General features: G+C 40.2%; 1 long non-coding RNA gene across 2 annotated transcripts in view; it reads right to left on the reverse strand.

Annotated features, from left to right (window-relative positions):
* Nucleotides 1-22,307, reverse strand: part of LOC103391103 (uncharacterized) — a 45,348-nt gene that overhangs the window by 3,932 nt on the left and 19,109 nt on the right. The window contains exons 7-16 of one of the 2 annotated variants that reach the window (XR_003051907.1): nt 20,212-20,315; nt 19,974-20,066; nt 19,089-19,509; nt 18,860-19,024; nt 18,397-18,563; nt 11,135-11,212; nt 8,197-8,443; nt 3,112-3,322; nt 2,342-2,974; nt 424-534 (exon numbers count right to left, since the gene is read on the reverse strand). This is a non-coding gene — a long non-coding RNA (uncharacterized LOC103391103). The remainder of the gene's footprint in view (nt 1-423; nt 535-2,341; nt 2,975-3,111; nt 3,323-8,196; nt 8,444-11,134; nt 11,213-18,396; nt 18,564-18,859; nt 19,025-19,088; nt 19,510-19,973; nt 20,067-20,211; nt 20,316-22,307) is intronic. The other variant, XR_003051908.1, reaches the window with a different exon arrangement.

A 22,307-nucleotide genomic window follows, 5' to 3' on the forward strand; every position in this document is an offset into this window, starting at 1 on the left:
TCAAATGTCTTTAAATTCACATTAACATAGACAAAATATAAGTGGTTCTTTATTTTATTAGCTTAGTAATAATGCTACATAACAGGCATGTTTATGGCATGGCCATCACTGACTTTTGTTTTATACATTAGTTACTCTAATAAAACTCACTTAAAACGTGTGTATGCAGCTTTATGGCATTTAAGGCCACCTGACTCACTGTACCTTACATGTGTTTAGCATCAAACCATGGAAATATGTTAATACATATGAACCTGTATATAAAGATTTTTTTTCCAGCACATATCATTCCCATTAGTGCTGCATTATTTAGGCGATCGTTCTTGTCTGTTACTTTGTGCTGGACTCCTGGACTCCTCCTCTATGACCAGTGTGTGAATAAACGATTCTTAGGTCTCATGTGTTTAACACAGCTCTACTTACTGTTTTTCTGGTGGTCCTTCACAGCCCTTCGATGCCCTCCAAGGGTGCCTGTCAGAAGTCCATGAATTAGACACGGTGATCAACCTTGGCGTGTCAGTCAGGAACTACAGACTAAGAAAAAAGAAAAAAAAGGAAACGGAGAAGTTAGAGAAGAAAAAGTCAATGAATGATGGACAGTAGAAGGTCAACGTCTTGTGACCTTGACTGTGACATCGTCAGAGAGATGTTAAAATAAATGTCACTTCTTTATTCTGATTATTCCACTTTAGCTCTCAGTGAGAGTCTGGATCAAGGTTTGTTTTTCTGTTGAACATACAGGTTCAAATGTATCTGTAGTGTTTCAGTACATCTGTTAGTTTGTACAGTTTTTACATTGTTTTATTGGTTTTTAATAGTAATACTGTGTGATGCTCTTCAAATGACTAAAAACGGTATTAATATTAATCACAACAACAACAATAATAATAATTATTATTATTATTATTATTATTATTAATATTATTATTATTTCACTCATTACAAAGCTTAGGGTAGGGGTATTAAAGATTATAATAAAATTATTCTTACAATTCTTTATAATGTGGAACTTTTTAAGGTGAGGTATTTTAGGTGTGGATTTATTTTTGTTACAGTCTTGACATTGGATTTATAACTGGCTTAAACTATTTTTTTTTCTAGAGGACCATTTTATAAAAAGTCCTTAATTAAACACCTTTTGTAATACAATCTTGAATTATATATATATTATAAATTTTAAGAATTTGAATAAATAAATGTAATTTTAACATCTTTAAAACCCCTTTTTAAATTGAAAAAGACAGTTACACATATACAGTTATATATATATTTACATAACTATTATATTATTATATATTATAATATAGTTATATAATATATAAATATATATATATATATAAATGTATATATATATATATATGTATATTCATTAAGGCATAAACAAAGTGTTCCACCTTTCACCCCTGAGGAGACGGGGCGGCGACCGTAGAGCTGGTGTGTTTTTTGTGAACACTAAAAGCTGCCGACCAACCAGTGAGGCCGTCTGTTTCCATTGTGAGCAGCTGATGTGTGTGTTTGTGTGTGTGCGACATTAGTAGGGTTAATCCACATAAATGTTGACAGCCATATTGCTGACACACAGAGTTAATAAGACTAACAGATTATTAGCTTTATAACATTCCTCAGTCATCATGCTGCCGCCTGTCAATCACTGACACAATTAAATTCTTTAATGAATAAATTTGCATTGATAACGGGAAAGGGAAGGGGAACATCTGGCCACGGCAGTTTAATGGCGAGCATTGCATCAGACGCCCATATGGAGGCCGAGTGGAGGGGCTGTTTGATGCTAACTAAATGAAAAGTATCACTCAAATTAATTTGGCTCGTTTGACAGTCAGGAAATCACTTACTAAGACTGATTCTGCCCAATTACAACTGCCGTCACTAACGACCACAGGAGGAGCCGTTTACTCCGACAGCTCGCAGGCAAAACACCAACAAGTCGGCACAAACATTCGCAGCTAGCGGTTTGTTCCTTGCCTCGTAAGCGCCACTCGGCAGCGGTGAGAAAAGTGACAACAGCGTTAGAACAAAATGCAAATGGTCCTTGCTCGCTCATTGTCTCGGCCACCACATCTGGTGGAGATCTTCTAGAATGTTCCCTCACAATTAAGACCAAGATTTTTCAAATGCAATGCAATTATTGTGCAGGAAGGAACAAAGAGATCAGTGTCGTTAAAGTGGAAGCGAAACGCGCAGTGAAAGACGTGAGACGCTTCACATGAAATCTTTTTTCAGAAGCAAACATAAATATTTATGTAAACGTGTAGGAAACTTTTTATCTTAAGTTAGAAAAGTTTGTCCTCAGAAAATGTCATTGTTTTCACTGAGCACTCACAAAAGTTTTGAAGTGAAGTTTTTCTAACCAGGTTGGTGGGTTTAACATTTATAACTTGAAGAGTTGGTCAGGTGGCCTGGTCCAGCCTGATGGTGCAACTTGACAACAACAGCTACAACAATCCACTGTCACATTTCCAGTGTTCGTCAGATCAGATCTTTAGATTCTGCACTGCTCACAAGGATTCATTCACACAGGGGACGAGGCGAAGCGTTGGAGTGAGGAAGAGTCGGTCACAGGCGCTCTTTGTCTCCTCTGTTTTTTTAAATCTAAGCGTGTCCCTCGTTGGACTCATCGTAGTAAAAACCATCCAGATACAGGGAGCGGCCGGGACTCTCCCGCTCATTAGGGACATCAGGAATATTCAGGGATGGTCTGGCCTTCAGCCATGCTGGCCCCCACTGCCTGGTTTACTCACACACACACAAACACACGGTTGTGTGTAGCGTTTTGTCCCACAGCACAACTTTGTGGGTGTCAAGGAAGTGTCCAGTTCTGGATTCCAACAGCTAATGTCCACTGGGAGTTGAACTTCCTGGCAGAGATCAAGTCTGACACACACACACACAAACCCACATACACACATAAGGTCACATCATGGACCGATCAGAGTTTGTCTTTGAGACAAAACCACTTTTATGATGTTTCAACAACACAATAAAGAAAGGAGACACAGGAGGAGACACAAAGGCAGCGTTTGTTCATTTAAAAGAAATACATATTAACAGATTTGAATATTTGGAATGAAAAAGAAATGTAAAAATTCATACTTTCCTCTGTCTCTGATCTGAATCTCAAACAGCAGTCAGGTGGTGTGTAGTGAAGAATCCTGACCCGAGACGATGCTGAGCTCTCGGGTTCATTAGCAGCGATGCCAGTCCAACCTTGCAACAGGGATTATGGGCTTCTCTGCCACATATCCATTTGAAGCTGGAGTTAATGAAGCGCAGAGTCTCCACTCTTTCAATCACCTGAAATCACCTGGAAGTGTGAAAAGATCTGGCTGAGCATTAAGTTTTATCTCCAGTTGTTTAAAGACTCAGTTTTGAACCACAGCTCAGCTTTAGCAGACACACAAATACAAACTCCACTCTCCGGATCCTCACACTCACCTTTACACAGTACGTAAAAATATATATACTTATATATCTTTAATACATTCACATGACTGATACAGCGCCACCTTTCATCAAAGGTACATGCTGCACAAACAGTTGTGAACACATTCTATTGGTCAATTGAATTGCAGTGATTTAGTCCTAATGCAACAATTCAATGTTAAAATTAAAATGGTATTCTCACGTGAAAAATATATATGTGCATGTACTGTATATACATATGTACACACAAATATTTAAATATATACACATTGTGTGTGTTATTAATAGATATATGTGAATTAAATGAGAATATTCAGTCAAAGTAAACCAAATGGGAACTTTTTCATGTATGAAGAACGTGAGCCACATTATATAAGAGCCTGAATCTAGATAGCGCTAATCTGGTATTCATATTTTGCTGGCCAGATTTTGATATGGGCCACTGAATTTGAAATATGGACTGGATATTAAAGGTTCTCTCTTATATTTGGTTGTGAAGCCAAATCTATTGTTACATGTCAACATGGCAGGAAGCAGGCAGGAGCCAAATGCAGCACAGGGGAGACTCTCTTTAACTGCAGCAGCAGGTTTATTTAAAAAATGCAAAAAGAACAAAAACTCACTTGGTCACAAGAACAAGGCTTAAACTACAGGGCCTCAGCAGCACAGGGACTATGAACTACACATACCAACTGAACAATGATCCCACCATGTCACCAGGTGACACCAGTGACTGACACCAGTGAGACTGATGACAGAGACACAGGTGAGGGTGATCACACTGATGAACTCCACCAGCAGCAGATAAAGCAGGAAAGGAAACAGACAGACCTGACATCAATGAGCCAAAAAAATATTTAATTTATTTATTCAATAGGGCAGCTGTTCTTCTATTTGCTTAATGGCTTTTAGACTGCCCCCTTCAGGTTTCTTTGTGTCACAGTAGTACACCTAAGTGGATTGAAGGTGAGTTGTCTCTCTTTTTTTTCCTCTTTCTTTCATCCAGATTAAATGTGAGCGTTTACCTTTATCTACACCTAGTGCAGCTTTACTGACAGGAAACAGTTCTGAGCAGATAAAAATGTAATTTTCACTTCAACTAAAGATTGTGTTTCTTTCTGTGAAAGTGTGTCAACTTCAGGTCTGAGCTGTTAACACGAGACGGAACAATGAGACGTCTACCATGGTTGTTCTGCAGGAGGCAGATGTCTCTGACATCTGGGTGATGTCAGCGTGATGTCAACACATTGTTAGCGCTGCAAATGTGCAAACAGCTGAAGAGGCAAAGGAGCAGAGTGAATGTACTGCTGCTGCTGCTGGAGACGGAGGGACGAGAGAAAAAGGCTTCTGTTCAGAATGTACCGGTTGAAGAAGTTCCTCACCCGTCGTCCCACGCTGCAGGCAGTCAGAGACAAAGGTTACATTAAAGGTGGGACGCCTGGTTATTGTTGTTGTTGTTGTTGTTGTTGAGAATACAACAAACTGAATTAGTTGAAAAAAGATGGGGAAAAATCAATGATATTTAGCAACTTTTTATATGATTTTAACAATTTTAATGTATTGTAATTAAGAACTGACATCATATATACTCAATATGATTTATATAATATATTCCACTGTATTAGGCTACTGTATGCTCACCAATAAGTTAATGTAAAGTGATTTGTCAGAGAGATTTACATTGCATTAATTGATAGTAAATGTCCATGATAACATCAGACAGTGTTGGAGTTTTAAATCTGTTTTTTGCTGATACCATCATGAATATTAGCTGACACTCCCCGAGGATCCCACATGTCAGCAGTTCTTATGCTAATCTTTAAATTAGGTGAGAAAGTGCATGTGCACAAACACACACACAGCCACATCAGGAGTACATCATCAGGTTGTACTGTAGTGTTGATTGTGCTCCTAACATATGCAGTATGTGTCTGTTTATGTGTTTTTACCCAGTGTAGTTTTTCCTTAAAAAGAAAGAAAACTGATTCACACATTAGGAACATCTTATCAACAGTCTATCAAAGAGACATGAGGCAGGGTAAGACACAGACACATGGAGACAAACAAATGGAGAGACTAAACAGCTAATGTACATAGACAAAGTCAAGTGGAAAAATGGAGGGAATTGAAGAGGTGCAGGAGTGATACCTCGAGACGAAATGAAAAATGCATGTGATAATGGAAGACGAAGTGACGTGTGGACATACAAAAAGACGAGGTGGGGACGGTTTGGCACGCATAGAGATCGCAATCAATCAAGCTGAAAGATTTGGTCAAAGTGATACAACAACTGTGGGACTCCACACGCAAAGAAATTAAATACTATTTTCCTCTGCTACATGTCACAAAATCTTTAATAGTCCAGAGGCTTTTTTTCTTGATAACATGATAGCAACTCAACAATGATTTCTACAGTTTTTTTCGGGCTAATTTTCACGGAGTGTCGAGCTTTCTCACAATAGTGAAATGAGTGGTTCTTGATGCCACATTGAGGTAATTGTTAACATCAGATCTGCTGCAACAGCAGGCACCAACGACAGGGTTCCTCTGGGGCGTGAACCGAGGGCCTTCTGCATGTAAGCAGTATAACAACTACTCTATGAATAACAAAAACTGAATGGACTGAAACTGGATCTTTATTAGGAGATAATTCAACAGAACCCAAAAATACCTCTCTTTCCTGATTATAGAAGTTGGGTCAGTTAGTCTTTTATCCTGCTGAGGGGAGTCACTTGTCTGTTTCCTGAGACAGTAAACTACGATCATCCTCAGGTTGTTTAACCTTCTGCTCTCATCACTCATCTCATAATCTCATTACTGTATTATTTTAGCTGTTAATTACAACCAACGTTTGTTCCTTTCCACCTACACTTGATGTCTCACCCTCTGAAGGAGAGGTGGGGGAGCAGGAGGAGGTGCAGTCACATCTCCAGAGGTTTTAATTACTACTGCTGCACCCCCTCCATCTCCCCAACACCACCACATCAACTACAAACACATGCCTTCTCTAACCATTTTAATAAGTGAATGCCTGTTTGTGCTGTTTCCTATTATTGTTAAACATCAGAGGTGAGGTTAGGTTTACACCACAATGTGATCCATTCACACTTAACTAATATTGAAGATTCCCTTTCTTTTATTACGAGAGGGTGACTAAATACTAGGTCGGCACATTACAATTTTTTTTTTTCATTTTTAACACCATTAAAAAAAAGATTAAAAAAAAACATAAAAAAACCTTCACTTTATATTAATGAGAGAGGAATACTGAGCAAACGGGAAATCAGTGGGAGGTGGTGTACAGTACACTACATCCTACACTGACATGCGCTTGTTCTTAGGTCATTCACCTGTCCAGTGTGCCACGCTCTATTGGCTGACAGACACTAACAGCCAGAGCAGACCTGAGAGCAGCCAGATCATCATTTCCTGCAGAGACACAGTGTTGCTGTGTTTAGGCTCTGGAGGAAAAGTCAACACTCGGCTGTGATGAGCGCTAATGTGTCGGGGTTAATTGGACTAATCAGAGGGGTTAATTATCTCAGCACCACGTCTACCAGTGACCCGGCGTGTTATCAGAGTAAACCGACGGCATGGAGGGTGACGCTGCACGTCTTTAACAAGACGCAGGTGAGAACGGAGGTTAAATATTCACAGAGAGACAGGAGGAGGCTAAAGGCAACCGTGAGAGATGATGGGCTGAGTGACAGGGGAACAGTCGCAGGTAGATCTGTACCAGACAGAGGTCAGTTAGGGTCATTCCAGGGTCAATCTATGGTTAATCAGAGTCTCTGTTAAATGTCTTAATTAAAATGTTAATTTGAAAATATAAACACTTCAAATCTTTTTTTGCTGGTCTTATTTTAAATACACATTGTCAACCTATGTTTATTTTCACTTTTATGTTTATTTAAACAGAGGTTTTAATGAGTCTTAATTTTAAAAGTCTTTTAAAAATCTTTTTTTAAACATTCTATTCTCTGTCCTTAACTTTATCATAGATTTGATTGTTTTAAAACAAACATATTTTTAAAACAACAGATTGTTTTAAAAATATGTTGAAAATGTGTTTTTTTAAATCGTATTTATATATTGTGCATTTAAGTACATTTTACACACATTTTTGACATTGTCTTTTTAAGCTTTGCCTTTTTTATAATTTTTTAATTAAACCTGGCTAAAAAAAAATATTTTTTTTTGAATAAAATATAATTAGCTTTTGTTAAGTAAGTATATTTTGTAGACTAAAATGGAGCAGCTTCTTCTTTTTAATTAAATAGGAAATTAGCTTCTTCTTATAAAAGTAGACAAAATGTCACAACTTCTAAACACTCCTGTGGTAAATTAATTCAGAAAGATTAGATTTACTTCATTTGAATCAATTTGTATTTTCACTGTTTGTTTGCACAAAGCGTCTGTTTCCCCTGAAGCTCTATGAGAGAGAGAGAGTGTGTGTGAATGTGTGTGTGTGTGCGGGTATATGACATGAGAACAGAAGAGCTTTAATTTGAAAAGCCTCCAGGTTGAGTTTAGAGACAAAGACAAGTAAAGAAAAACACACTTTTCATTATTCATCTGTCGTACATGTCAACATGACTTATTCATTTTATACTGATCATTTATTCATGCAACACGTCCTGCTGGATGTGTGTGTGTGTGTGTGTGTTAGAACAGCTCATATTGTCATATATGGTTCTTATAAACACGACTGTGTATAAATTGTATACTTCAGTTCTAAATGAGACATTCACTCACCATTGTTGATCCTCTAGGATGATCAGATGCTTCAGACCTTGGTATCAGACACCCAGGTGATCCAGACTGTGTCCTAGTATTTTGACGCACTGTGCTCAGAGCCATCAAGACGACATCTCTGCTGCCTTTAAAGATGGCCCAGATCTGGATCTCTTGGCAGCCTGTTGATCTCCAGGTCTCCACTCGTCACCTTGCTGGTCACCCACTTTTGCCTTTGGCACAAAGTGACCAGATCTTGGCTCTTCACCTACAAAATATTCACAAAGTATATTATATTTTCAAGATGTTTTGGGTCATATAATTACATTTTTTGAGTTCACCAAATCACATAAGTCAATGTTTCATTTCTTCGATCTGGCTTTGTCTAATCCACCAACAAGATCATCAATGTAGACATCAACACATCCAGCATCTCCTGGAACTGGAAAGGCTACAGATAAAGAGACAGTAAGAAATGAATACCACTGATGTGTTTGGCTCACTGTGACTTTAAGTTCGACACCCCTGTCCTACTCCAACTACTTCAAAAAGTCTTAATTATTAATTATTAAGTCAAATGACAGGAAAATCAGGACATTCAAGTGCAATGGGAAGAACATGTGACCTTCCACACCCTACTGAGGTCACTGCAGGTCATCTCATGCAACAGGTGTGAGATGCTACAAAAAAAAAAACATCTGGAACAGCAGGCGGAGCCACCTGTGTCATAGTCTTTAGATAAGGTGACCTTTAGACACGACATGCCGACACCTGGAGAACAGTGATTTAAAGCAGCTGCTGCCTCCACACCACCACTTCAAATGTTCTTCTCCACTCCACATGTAACTCAGGTATTCCATGTCAGCTTAATTTGACAATAAGAGAACGGCCAATGCTCAATTTAGCTGCTAGACAAACTTTGCAAACTGCTCTTCCCAACACACCAAAGTCATTAGAGGAAGCTGCTGACGTTAGATTAGGCCAGACGGGGTCAAACTGATTTCTCTATTTTCTGAAGACGTTGGCAAAGAAAGAAAGTAAATTTGTAAACTTAATTTCCCTGCTAAAAATGTAACTGGTCTGTTACAAACTGCCTGGTTGTTGTTTTCTAACTAAGGAGGTAATGGGTGGATTACATTTTTTAATTGAAACGTTAGAAAAGTAATTTTAGGGAATTTTATGTTTATAGGAAAACAGATCTTACTTCAAGACATCAGAGGAGCTTCTTGCCAACTACTGTATATTATTATGTGAAAGTTTGACATAAATTGTAAAAATGGTATAAACCCATTGTAACAGTTTAATAAGTGGCTTGATTTTGATTCTTTATGTTTTCACTGAGGATAAACGTCTGTACTTATAGCTGGTTGTAAAATAAAGTTCACTGAAACGCAGTCACGTCCTCAGATTGAAGTATTTAAGTTTGGTCGTCAGAACATCATGACCATCACTGTTATGATGATGATGATGATGAAAACATCAGTAAAGTAAATAATTAATGAATGTTTTTTATATTTAAAGACACATTAACTTTGTCTCAGTTACCGGGGGGACGTTTTATTATGAAACACCTGCCTCTGAATGTGAAGGCAATCCCTCTCCTGCTCCCTATTCTTCTCCTCCTCTCCTCCTCAGTCTTCTATAATTGACAGTGCCTGCAGTTCGAGAGCTTTTATTTAATATTATGTCAGGACAGCATGGAACAGGCGTCAGTCATGTGACCACCGCACATGTCATCACCAGCACTGAATGCAATGTTGTGACAGTGTCTGCTGACACGCAGGCTTGTTCGAGTGTAGCGTTCACGCAAACTTCATGTGTTCATGTGTCAGCGCGGTGAGTTGTCTGTCGCAGCAGAAATTAAATTTACACTTATCAACATATATCAAGGAGAGTTTTTGACTTAACTCATTCAGCGTGAGCAGCGGAAATGAAAACATCTTTGATGACACGTTCAGCTCTAGTGATAATTAAACTTTCATGTCTCTTATTTCTTTAATTCTAACTCCAAATCGACCGTGCTTCAGCTCTGGCCTCCTGTCAGCTGAATTTAAGCAGCTGTGTGGAAAAAGTTCTAGCTGATAAAAGGACCAACACCCATGACTCACTTTTTAATGGTTCCGTACATTATTATCCAAATATAATTTAATCGATTATAGGAAACTTTAAAACATGAAGTAAACCTGTTAAGTAGACCTAGCCATGCTTTTTCCATTTAACTTGTTCAAAATAACATTACAAATGCAGTGGATCACTGGATGCATACATTTCTGTCATACATCATCATCTAGTGATTTACTTATTTTTCACAGATGAATTTGGACAGCAGGTGGGATTAGCATGGAATTTAGAATTTAGAAAATTTAGAAAAAGAGTAATGGAAACAAAAGTGTATGTAGCCATGCAGTTTAACACAGTGGCTGAAAAGAAAAAGTGAAATGATGTCTCATGTTACATTGCACTTGTAATGCTATGTTGAGCATATATAAAAAGTTCAACAATCTGCCTGACTGCATTTGCTAACCTGAGAACAACTCAGCCTAGGCAACATTACCGCTGACATCAGTTTCTAAAATGTTTCAATGATTTTCATCATCTACTTCCACTGCTGTTTTTTAATCTTGTAGTTTGATTTTCCCTCATGTTTGGATCTTTGCTGTGTTCCTGTGTCTAAACAAAGCAAAGTACACGATAACCAATTAATTATACGCAGACCCAAAGTACTTTAAAACTAATTGAACATATATTTTCATTTCCACCTCTGCACAGTGAGTGTGACAGACATAGTCAACTTGGACAGAGATAAGTACTGACAAAAGCTCCAAGTGTGACAGCTGAGTGGACCCTGAAGGTCACAGTCACTTCTTAATGACTGTGTTTTATTACAGATTAAATCTAACTGTCTCTCTGTGAAATGATCTGATGAAGTCCAGTTAACATAAGAGAGAGAAATCCTAACCTTAGTGTGTCCTTGAACACAAGGTTCCAGGCCCATGTTGGCATCACATTCAGGAGGTGTAACAAATACTGCATTTTCCTAAAAAGAAAAAGAAAAAGATAATGAGGTAAAAACTGTTACAGCTTCCTGACAACGAACAAACTCTATAACCACTTGTCGTCACCATGCTACATCAACTTCTAGTCTTTATTGTTTGTAAAATATGCTGAGTAAAATAAGTGCGGAACATGGAAAAGACTGGTCTTCTTAGGAAGTGGTTGATGTTGCATTGCACATGTAATAATATTTTGAGCTTATTTGGATGCAACTATCAGTCTAATCAGTGCTGAATCTAGTTGTGTCAAGTTAAATGACCTTTTACTAAAGTATAACCAGACAACCAAATGAACCTCCATCAAATTCAAATTGACCATTGTTTTGTTGTTAAAAGCCGCTGTCATAAACACAAATATAATTTGTGATAATACTTGACAGCAGATTCATGTTTTCCTCCTTTGTCGTGGATTCAAACATCTGAACAACGATCAACAACCCTTTGATTTTCCATCAGTAAAACATAAAGGAATCAGAAACAGCCATGTTCCATCTGTCAGTTACAGTTCTACAACAGATGTCGGTGGGCAGGGTCGGGTGGTCTGTTGTTTGAAAACACTTCACCTTCCGCAGTAGGTGGAGCCTCTGATATAGCTCCACCTGTTTAGAACTGTAGTGAGAATAGAAGGTGAGGTGCGAAGGTGATGGTGTTTTGGGAGAGGCAGGAGTGGGGGTGAGGAGTAGGGGGGCTGAAGTTACTCCAATCACATCAATTAATACCAATAAAGACCCTAAGTGACAACACAGAGAAGCATTAGGCCGACAGCGTGCAGCAGCTTTGTTCCTGTGAGGCACCAGCTGGTGGCGCCGGGCCCTGAGGACACCGCAGCAGTGGAATGTGGCGCTTCGGCACCGTGGCGGGACATGGTAGGCGGCGGCGGCGTGACGCAGCCGGGCCGGCCGCGCTCCCCATGCGAGTGCAGTATTAATGAGGCGACAGCACGGCCTGCTCCCGAATTCATTAGACATCTGCAACGACAGATGTGAAGAGACGCTGAAGACGAATAAAAAATGAGTTTCCATCTGGAGGAAAAACGAACCACGACATGGCAAACTGTAGGAGAGACTGCCATCCTTCTCTGTGGCTCCCACTGCATCTCTCTGCCTCCATCTCCACCACCCACCAGCTACACTTTCCCCCATCTCCCTCTGAAACACACACACACACACACACACACACACAGTCACATTCCACTAAACACAATGCTGCTCTTACTGTTTTAGTCATTATCAGTATTCTTGATGCAATCAGAGTAACTGTTGAAGTTGTCACTGATGCAGTTACTGTCTTTGTGTTTCAGCTTTATCGTCACTGTTGTAGTTCATAACAAATCTACTAACTAAGAAAAAACATCTGAAAAACATCGCAGTGACAGAAAGTTTCATTTTAGTTTAATTTCAATTCAACTTTGGTCTGTTAACATTTTTTTTTTACATCTCCTCCAGGTGTGTGTACCCACTCGGCTCTCTCTGATCTCTGACCTCACCCTCCCTCCTCCCCCACCCTGATTCTTCTTCTGCACCTTTTAATGAATGCTTCAATTAAAAGGCTCATTTCCTCTCATCTGCTTCTATGGTGTTTTATTTTGTTTTTATGTGCCCAGTCCAGATGACCGTGCTGCGCTCAGTCCTCCTCACTGTGAAGGTCAGTACACTGGACTCCCCCTCAGCCGCCCCACCCCCCACGGTCAGTGTAAGGACCATTACCTGAGTCCCATTAAAACTATGGCTGTGTCCCAAATCCTCATAAAGACACACATACAGAAATTCCCACACACAGGCTGGACACACACACACAAAGATACACACACGCGCACCGGCTCCTCAGCTGCTGGTTAAAGATGTTCAGTCCACAGACTGTTAATAACAGGAACATTGTCTCCTGGTTGAAATAGCTTTGCCAAAGAGCGAGGAGCAGTTTTATTGTTTGGCCATCTGGGGGAGACTGTGAGGGGTATAACAGAGTTGTTTGAATTCAAATCAGTGACATCTTAATTATTCTAGACATGTTCTCTTTGACTTTCCTGTCTCAGTAGCAGTATACATGATTTCAGTTTTCTAAGTGTACCATTTATATTGATGCAATTGTTAAAGTCACCAAATGTTACTTTCACACATTAGAACCAGTTACAGGGTCACGGTTTAGGTGAAAATGTGAACATTTTCTCCCTGCTTCTCCAAGCCTCTAATACATCTTCAGGGCAGTGTTGTAATCAGGTCCTTGGTGTTCAAGTCCAAAGCCAAGTCAAAATCACCTCAATGGTTTCAAGTCAATGTCTTCAAGGCCAACTACAAACGACTGGACTAAGTGATCTGAGTAAAAGTCCAAGTCATTGAATCAAGTCCAGATTGAGTCACATACAGCCTCACTTAATAGACTGTCACCTGTGTTAGGATTTCATGTGGACCTTCTGCTGCTCTTAAACACTCTCTTTGTAGACAATTCAACCATCAACCACTCTTCAGTCACCACTCCTCCTCAGACTCCTCCTGCCCTTAATGGACTTTCAATTTTCCTTTTGAGAATTACACGTGGCCCCAAGTGTCTTTTTTGGATTCTCTGTTGCCTGTGATAGGGCCTTTCTCGCCTCCTCTGTTGTTGTTCTGCCGTTCCTACACCAAGTACCCCTCTCTCTCCTCTCCCCCATCTGTGGACTCCCTCTTACCCCTGAAGGAGAAGCCTTTTTTCTACATGGACTCTTATCATGCCTGCTCCGTAAACTTTCTGCTCCCGCCTCTTTATGGACTTTTAGTCATGGCATTCTTCTGACTTTTCTACCCCCTCTATAGCAGCCTTACACCAGACCAGATCATACCTGCCTCGGTGGTTTGCGTTCTGACCTATTTCAGTTCCTTTTGTAGAGAAACCAATGCTGATGTGCGAGTAAAGAAGCAATTTATCTGAGCGATGGCCGACAGCTTCTCCACAGCAGCGGCCGCCGCTCTGGGCAAACGAGAGCTGTCACATATTTCACACAGCTACGCTCTCATTAAAGACGTGGAAGGTGCTCGGCGCAGTAATTGTTTTAATTTATTTGTTTATGGCGAAGACAGAGGGGACGGGCACATGGCACTTTGCTGTTTTATTGGGAACATATGGAAGACATTCATCACCATTTGCAGCGATCGGCCTAAATGATTTTATTAACTAATTTGTAACTTTACACTTTTTTAATCAAACACATGCTGCGCGCTGTAATGCTCTGATAATGCTCCGGGGCTTTGTAAAGAGAGCAGACGCAGCCGGAGGGAAATAAAAAGAGAGAGGAAGGGAAGGAGAGATGAAATGAAAGTAGGTGGAGTAGAAGGAGGAGGGGAACGGAGTTGCACAGTTGTATGGTTAGCATGATCTGCAGTAGCGCGTGGCAGCCATGATGGGAACAAGGGTGCGGTGGTGGCCATAGGCTCTGAGGTATTTAAGCCGTTTACCCAAACTCGGCAATTTGCAGTTGCTCTACTTAGTTCCCACTGGTACGTGGTACAAGCCACGCCCTCAGATGACTAAAGCTCCGCCTGAACAACAGCATCAGCAGATGTTAACCAGATAAAGTCAAGCCACGGTGGGTGAAGTGAGGCTATAGGTTTGATGGCCTGGTGCACAGAAGGAATAAGAAGAGCGGGGTAAACAGTGCTAAGTGGCACGGCAAGGATGAGTGTACACACTGATGCTGTTACTGTAGGTCGGTACCTGGTTCCTGTCTTCAACCACACTTCTACACTTAGAACTCACAAGACTCATTATAGTCATTTTTATAACATCGCCATCATGTTGGTTTTAACATTGGTGCCTGTTTTAACGAAGAGCGGGGTAAATTATTATTATTATTATTACTTATTATTACTCAATATTAATACTTAATAGTCAAATTTAAGTGACAAATGTTAAATGTTAATATAATTACAATTATTTTACATTATTTCTGTATTTAAAATAATTGTAATAATAATAATGTATTTTTCCATAATTTAGACATCACACTGTATTTTCAAATATTTTGTTTAATCTGAAAAAGTGTTGACTTTCTTAGCTTTGGTAATAAATATATAAATAAACTAACATTTTAATCTTCTAATATGTGTTGTTGGTTGTTTTTGATTGATGGATTGTCTGATTGATTGATTGATTTTAACCACCTTATCAGTGTGAGCATAAATTACTAATTAAAATAGTTGATTTAAATTAGACATAAATATATGTTTGTGATCCTATTAGAAGTTTTGCTTACTGTATAAGGCAGTAATATTTAATTTATTGTGACCTCAATTAGAATTATATATTTGATATTAATTAACAAAATAATTATATGAAAAAAAAAACAGTAATATCAATACATATCCTTTTTCTGTGGCAAAAGTCCAAATGGGTTTTGTTTCTCATGGAGCTAAATGCTTTTCCTTCCACCAGCTGCCACCACAGTGACTCACTCACATCACTCTGTTTGTTAATCCATGAAGTGAAGCGATACATTTAGATTTCTAAACGAGTCAACATCTCGGACAAATCTTTCACTTTAAACACCATCTGCACCTCCCGTTCCTCCTCCGTCGCGGACGCTGATGCATCCTGACATCCGCTTCTCCTCCAGCTGCGATCGACACACTACCAGCCATGGCCTCGTGCTTGCCCTCTTCAGTGTTCGCGTTTTTCTCACGTCTTGCTCTCACACGTCTTAAATAAAACCAAACTGGGCCGCGGCTATTTGTCCCTGAGCAACTGCGGCCACAAACATCTGGCCAAAAAACAAAAGCAGCACAAACGCACAGCCGCTGGCACATAAAAGAGGAGGCCAAGTGCTGAGGTAAATAACTTACAGAGAGAAAGAGAAAAAGAGAGAGAGAGGGAAACAGGGGGAGAGAAAGAGAGAGAGAGGGAGAGAGGGAGGACTGTGACTTTCTCCCATTAAGGCCCTAAAGAGCAGGACATCACCCCGGGTGGAGGTGGTGGTGGCAGCGGTGTCAGTGGCGGTGGCACAGTGGGAGCCAGGATCATCACATTTTAATAGAACATGTGGCATCTCCTCCTCTGTGCTCCGGGCCAAATGGCACTCCTGAATTCTGCCCAGCTGTCGAGCTACAAATGGTCCGCAATTACCTCACGGCTTCAACTTCAGCCTCGACCGGCCTCATGTTGACAGCAGTAGCCCAGGTCAGGGGTCATATGAAGACATGTTGCAGTTTAGGTCACTGATATCGATTCTGAAGCCAATCCAGGGACGTGAACCTTCATTATTGGTTACTGATTATCAACAGCTTCATGATCAGCATAAAGAAAAATCATAATAGATGTTTCTGACTGAAGGGAAACTCCAAGAAAAAGCACAACAAACACGGAATGCCAGTGAAGGCACCATGATGGACATGACCTGTCTCCTTCTTAAAGACAAAGACTCTAATTTATTTCTTAATCTCAGACAAGTGAATTAGTGATTTTATGATAAAGATATGTAAAAAAAAACTGATCGGAGTAGACACTAAAAGGTTTACTGCCATCTTTTAAGAGATAAGGTAAATCAGATTAAATCCCACGTCACAGGTTGTTCCAGGCTAATACTTATAATAATCATCATTCATTAATCAAGAACCAGAAAAGGGGATTCTTTAAAGGGCTTCATTCATAACTCGAGAGAGAAAACCAATGTTTTTCTTTGGTTCCATCAAAAACAAAGAGACACAGTGGTGGCTGTTGTGTAACCATGACTGTCCACAAAACCCCAGCCAAGTCGGATAATTCTGCAGCTGTGATGATGATGTCACATTGTGACTCAGTAAGTACAGAAACACAGGGAGAAATCATGATCAAGTGTCCTTCAGTGTCACAGCGACGTAGGACTTTGTGGGAACGCGCACACAGACTACCACACTGACTTCCACAGTGGGAAAAAAAATAATGAAGTAGAGTCGATTTAACATGTGTTCCATTTTAAATCCACTTATTCATAACTCAGCTTCAGTTTGTTTAACTCTGAACATAAAGACTGACCTCCAATTTTCCTCAATCTCCTCTCCTCATAGTTACCCCCTCTCCTCAAACTTGTGGGAACGCGCACACAGACTACCACACTGACTTCCACAGTGGGAAAAAAAATAATGAAGTAGAGTCGATTTAACATGTGTTCCATTTTAAATCCACTTATTCATAACTCAGCTTCAGTTTGTTTAACTCTGAACATAAAGACTGACCTCCAATTTTCCTCAATCTCCTCTCCTCATAGTTACCCCCTCTCCTCAAACTCCCCCCATCTGAAACCGCTCCTAACTCAGACCCAAATTATTATTTTTTTCTCAATGAGAAGTGAACATTTCCTTGTTCTGCCAAAAACTGGAGAACGTTGTAACAGAGTAGAGGCGCGGCTGGCCGACTGACACACACATAAGAAATCCAGGGCCGGGGCCTGTTCGCTGGAGCCTCAACGTGCAATCACATCTAATTAGGCAAAATTGAGTTTGGTCGCGAGCCAAGTTCAACTAAGACGGCAGGTTTTAGTGTCGTGTGTTAAAAGCAGTAAATCACAAAGTGAATAGAGCGAGCCGATCCATAACGCTGCAGCTGGAGAGCCAATCACTTGCAGGCTTCATCACAGAAGGCTGCAGGACGCCAGCGGGGGAAGGTGTGGGAAAGTCCAGACTGCTAAGGATTTTCTAGAGCTTAATGGACCAGGAAAACCTTTTGTGCCCCTTTCCCACAAGAAACTGATTTTTAATTTTGGTCTCCACTATGGATAGTCCCTACAGCTGTTTTACAGCAGTTGTTTCAGGTAATATTGGGGTCAGTCCTTGACTTTCGGGGTAAAAAAAGGAATGTTATATATTCATTTTTTTTCTCTGTGGTTCTGTCAGGGCATAAAGTTCCTTGAGCTTTAAAAAAACGGGAAAAAAGAGGAAAATACTAAAAAAGTTCTGTACTTAAAACCGGAAAACATATGATAAGCCCTCCAACTAACATACAGTATACACACAGTTATTGCATCACCTGCTAGCAATGGATGGTAAAAATTGAGCAGCAAAAACAATTGCAGTGTGTTCTTAAAATCATTTTTCAATTTTTTTTCAAATTTCCAACACCTGAAATAATCCCAAATAATCCGAAAAACATTTAAGAAGATACTCTGTTTTTTTAGCACCTGTACTTTACTAATCAACAGACCACCTGTGTGCTTTTGTTGACTCACCTGTCCTTCATTAAACCCCAACACCTGCAGGTGGTGTCACGGCTGGAAAGATGTTGGTGAGCTTTAATTGGAGCCAGTGTTGAGGTGATTTTGGGGCCAGATGAAGGCGGAGCTCCGTTAACAGTTCCTGTTTGTCCCTCAGGGGTTTGCACAGCAACAGCACAGACCTGGGGGAAATACAGAGGAAGCAGTCAAGTGTGTATGTGATTCATGGTGCAGTTATACTTATGGTGACACACTGTGTATGTGTGTGTGTGTGTGTGTGTGTCCATTATACCTTTGGCTGAACCTCTCCCTGCCATCTAGTGGCAGGGAATGGGACGGCCTAACAGATAATGGAGTAATATTTTGACAAAGTTACATTCTGTTCTATTCTAAACATGGGCCAACCTGGTTGATCCATTGTTCTTAAAGTTAATCATTGTTTCTGAAAATATTGACCTGTTCTCTCTCTGTAATGTACCTTTTCTTTGGCATCGTGACACAATCCCCATCTTTGAATGTGGACCTGGTCCCTGAACTCTTACTGGTGGACAAGGACAAGGATGTTCTTTCATCAGTAAAGGCTCCTCCTCTTTTGTTTTGCCCCAACCTTGATGATGGTTTAGTTTCAGACGCACTTGTTGTTCTGTAACGACACGTCTTAGATTGTAAACGAATTTAACCACTTGATTCAAAAATCAACAACTTACTGATGCACTGTAACACCCCAGGCTTCCATCGTCGCTCTGTCAGTTTCCTGTTTCTCTCCTTGTTCTAATTTAGACGTCCATCATGTCGGCGGGAGTGTGCGCGTGTTTTCACCTCCGTGTGTACATGACTTTAATATTACTGCATCACTCCAGGGAACTACTGCGGTTTGTTATAATCGCTTCCTCCAAATAATTTGTTTTCCAGCACAGCTCCCTTGCTCCCGTCCTGCCGTCCGCTTGCCGAAGACCACTTCCTGTATGAAGTGTTTTTAATCTGATCAAAGAGCATTCTGGGAGTTATTATCTGGTTTTTAATATGAAGGAGCTGTTTATGATCAGAGTACTGCATGGGCGCTGCCGACGTCGGGAGCTGCTGCAGTCATCAGGTGTGAAAAGCAGGACCATAAAGAACCTTTTGGACCTGAATATGGGACAGAACAGTATTTGAGAACATGAACAATAACATGACACAAACCAGGATCAGGTCTGAGTGCAGGTTACATTTATTATTACTGAAGACATTTATCGTATTTTCTGGACTATAAGTCACACTTTTTTTTTTCAGCCTTTGGCTCGGTTTGCGACTTATACTCAGGTGCGACTTATATATCAAAATATATAATTTCACATGTTTGTTATTTTCACACTGACAGCCGCTAGAGGGCACTCTAGGCTTGTGTACCAGTATCTGTAACTCCTGTAAGTCGCACCTTTTTTCATCCTTTGACTGGTGTGACTTTTATATGCTTTTTTTTCTTATTCATTATGCATTTTATGGCTGGTGCAACTCATACTTCTGAGTGACTTATAGTCCAGAAAATAAAATCGTTTGTTAATAAAATTTTTTGAGTGAGTCCTGGACTCTTCACATCTGGGTAGACTGACCTGAACTCTGAACCTGGACTGTTCATCTGGAGCTGGAATAGCTTTGAATTGTAGTCAAAAGGTTGATGATCTTACAGCAAACCTATCAAATACCTTATGAATAAATTATTTAATAAGAGCATTAGCATTGCCTATCGATAACATATTGTCATTCATCATATATGAGTAAATAAGATGTGTTTTCTGTTGATTTATCATTAGTAAAATAAACATATTTTGTAAAGTCATCTGATCTCACCTGATCACATCTGAACAGGTAGTTAACATTTTCCTCCCCAACGTCGTCACCTCTTTCACAGGGATAAATAGTGAGCAAGAGTCAGGTTCGTGCAGATGTCGTTTCTGAAAGAACATTCACAGAAACAAAAGCGTCAGTGAACTCCTGCGTGTCCCACACAGCGTCTGCAGGGGAATGGGGATGAGCAGCAAGACAAAAAGCACAGTAAACAATGACGAGGGGCCAGGGCCCCATCTGTTCTATGCTAATGACCTCTCCCACACATACAGACACACACTGTTTTAATTAGAACATACACACACGCACACCTGAGGTTTGCGGCCCCAGTTTTGGACGCCGTGATGTTCCGCTGATAACCAGCAGGTAGCGCAGTGACTATGTTTTGATGGTAGAAAACCACAAGAAAAAAAATCAAATATCAAAGGGAGCGCCCCCTGCAGCTGCTTTAGTGTCGGTTCATTTTAGCTCATTTTAAACAAACAGTGAAATATAAAATATAAAATACCTAAACCTGTGTTTAAACTGATAAATGCTGTTAAAGCAGCAGCACGTTAATGTACATTACTGCTGATTTTCATATTGGATATTGAAATATATAATGAAATCATATTTTCATAGTGAAAACAACAACTGAATCACTGCCATTATTCTGTTGATGAAAGTTTTTTAAATACATTATTTTAGATGCACTTCATAAATAGGCACTTAGACTTGCTTTGCCCAGAGTCCCTTAGGTCAGCCCTTGACCTTTTGACCTTTGATCGAAGAATTGGCTCTTAAAAAAAAACCAGCAGGTCTGTCACCGAGAGAAAACAAAAACAAAAAACAAACTTCTGCTGCTGTGTGTGTGTTTTTGATTTCTGGGAGAACACCATTAAAAATCTTGCAACCACTCAATTTAAAATGAACACAGCATTTAAATAATTCACATAATTATTTATCAGAGTGAAGCTGGAGCAGGGCACAGGGTGGCGCTCACTCCTTCCTAAGAACCATGCTCTGTCCAACATTTCACCCCTCACACTCTGGGCTCCAACCACATGCCCCTCAGTTCATCCACATGCTGTTCTGCTGGTTCACTGTAGTAGGAAACATTTAGTAACAAAGTCATTCCTCACATTTTAGGAACAATCAGAAGAAAAAAATGTCTGTGACTCATTTTCAGTATTGTGACACAATTTTGGGTTTCTCCTTGACCTGGAGCTGGTGGATTCACTTCCTCCTCCCCCAGCGGCATCTCTGCCCACCCCCCACCACAGGGTGCTTTGGGTCCTCAAGCCGCTCAGACCTTGACTGACTGATTAATGGACTGGACGACAGTCAGCTGGAGAGATGACAGAAACGCCGCAGCACAGAGAAACATCCACGAGGCACTCTGCCAGATCCCCCCAACACATACCCACACACTCACACACACACGCATACACACACACATCATGGAATCTAAGACGTTTGGGAAATTAACGTTAGGATGGAGGAGGATGAGGAGGAGGAGGAGGGTGAAGGCAAACTGCTTGCCAAACCATCTGAGAACGTCCTCCTCCTCATCTTCTTCTCTTCCCTGCACTTTTCGATTTTGTTTGTGCCCGCTGTTGAATCTCCGGCCGAAGTTTTTCAGCTCGGCGTCAATTCCCGGCTGTCCTTACAGATTCTCCAGATCTCATTAGAGTCAATGAGGCTGCAAAGACTTTGAGATCAAAATGAAGGAGATGTAGAGGAGGGGGGGGGCGGAGCTTCAACATACCACACAAACGTTTTGTGAGGTACGTCCGCTGACAAACCTACTTTTAAAATTAACTTATCAGCTTTAATCGCCTGTTTATAATTTGTTCTCAAGTGTCAGATTAGCCAAGCTCTAAAATGAGTAGGTTACCAAGTTAGATGATAGCTCCACCTTCAGATAACACTGAAGACATCTAGATGGTAAATGACTGTAGTGAGGACAATTAGCACAGTTGTTCAAGTGGAATATTTTCTGATAAAATTTTATATTATTAACAAACAATAATGTGAGTGGAAACACAAACGGACGGGAAGATAGTGACAAAAGATGTAACGTTCAATGTCATCAATGTCCCGTTAAAATGTGTAGAAAT

The sequence above is a fragment of the Cynoglossus semilaevis genome, chromosome 15, assembly GCF_000523025.1.
Source record: "Cynoglossus semilaevis isolate Cse_v1.0 chromosome 15, Cse_v1.0, whole genome shotgun sequence".
Classification (NCBI taxonomy): Eukaryota; Metazoa; Chordata; class Actinopteri; order Pleuronectiformes; family Cynoglossidae; genus Cynoglossus; species Cynoglossus semilaevis.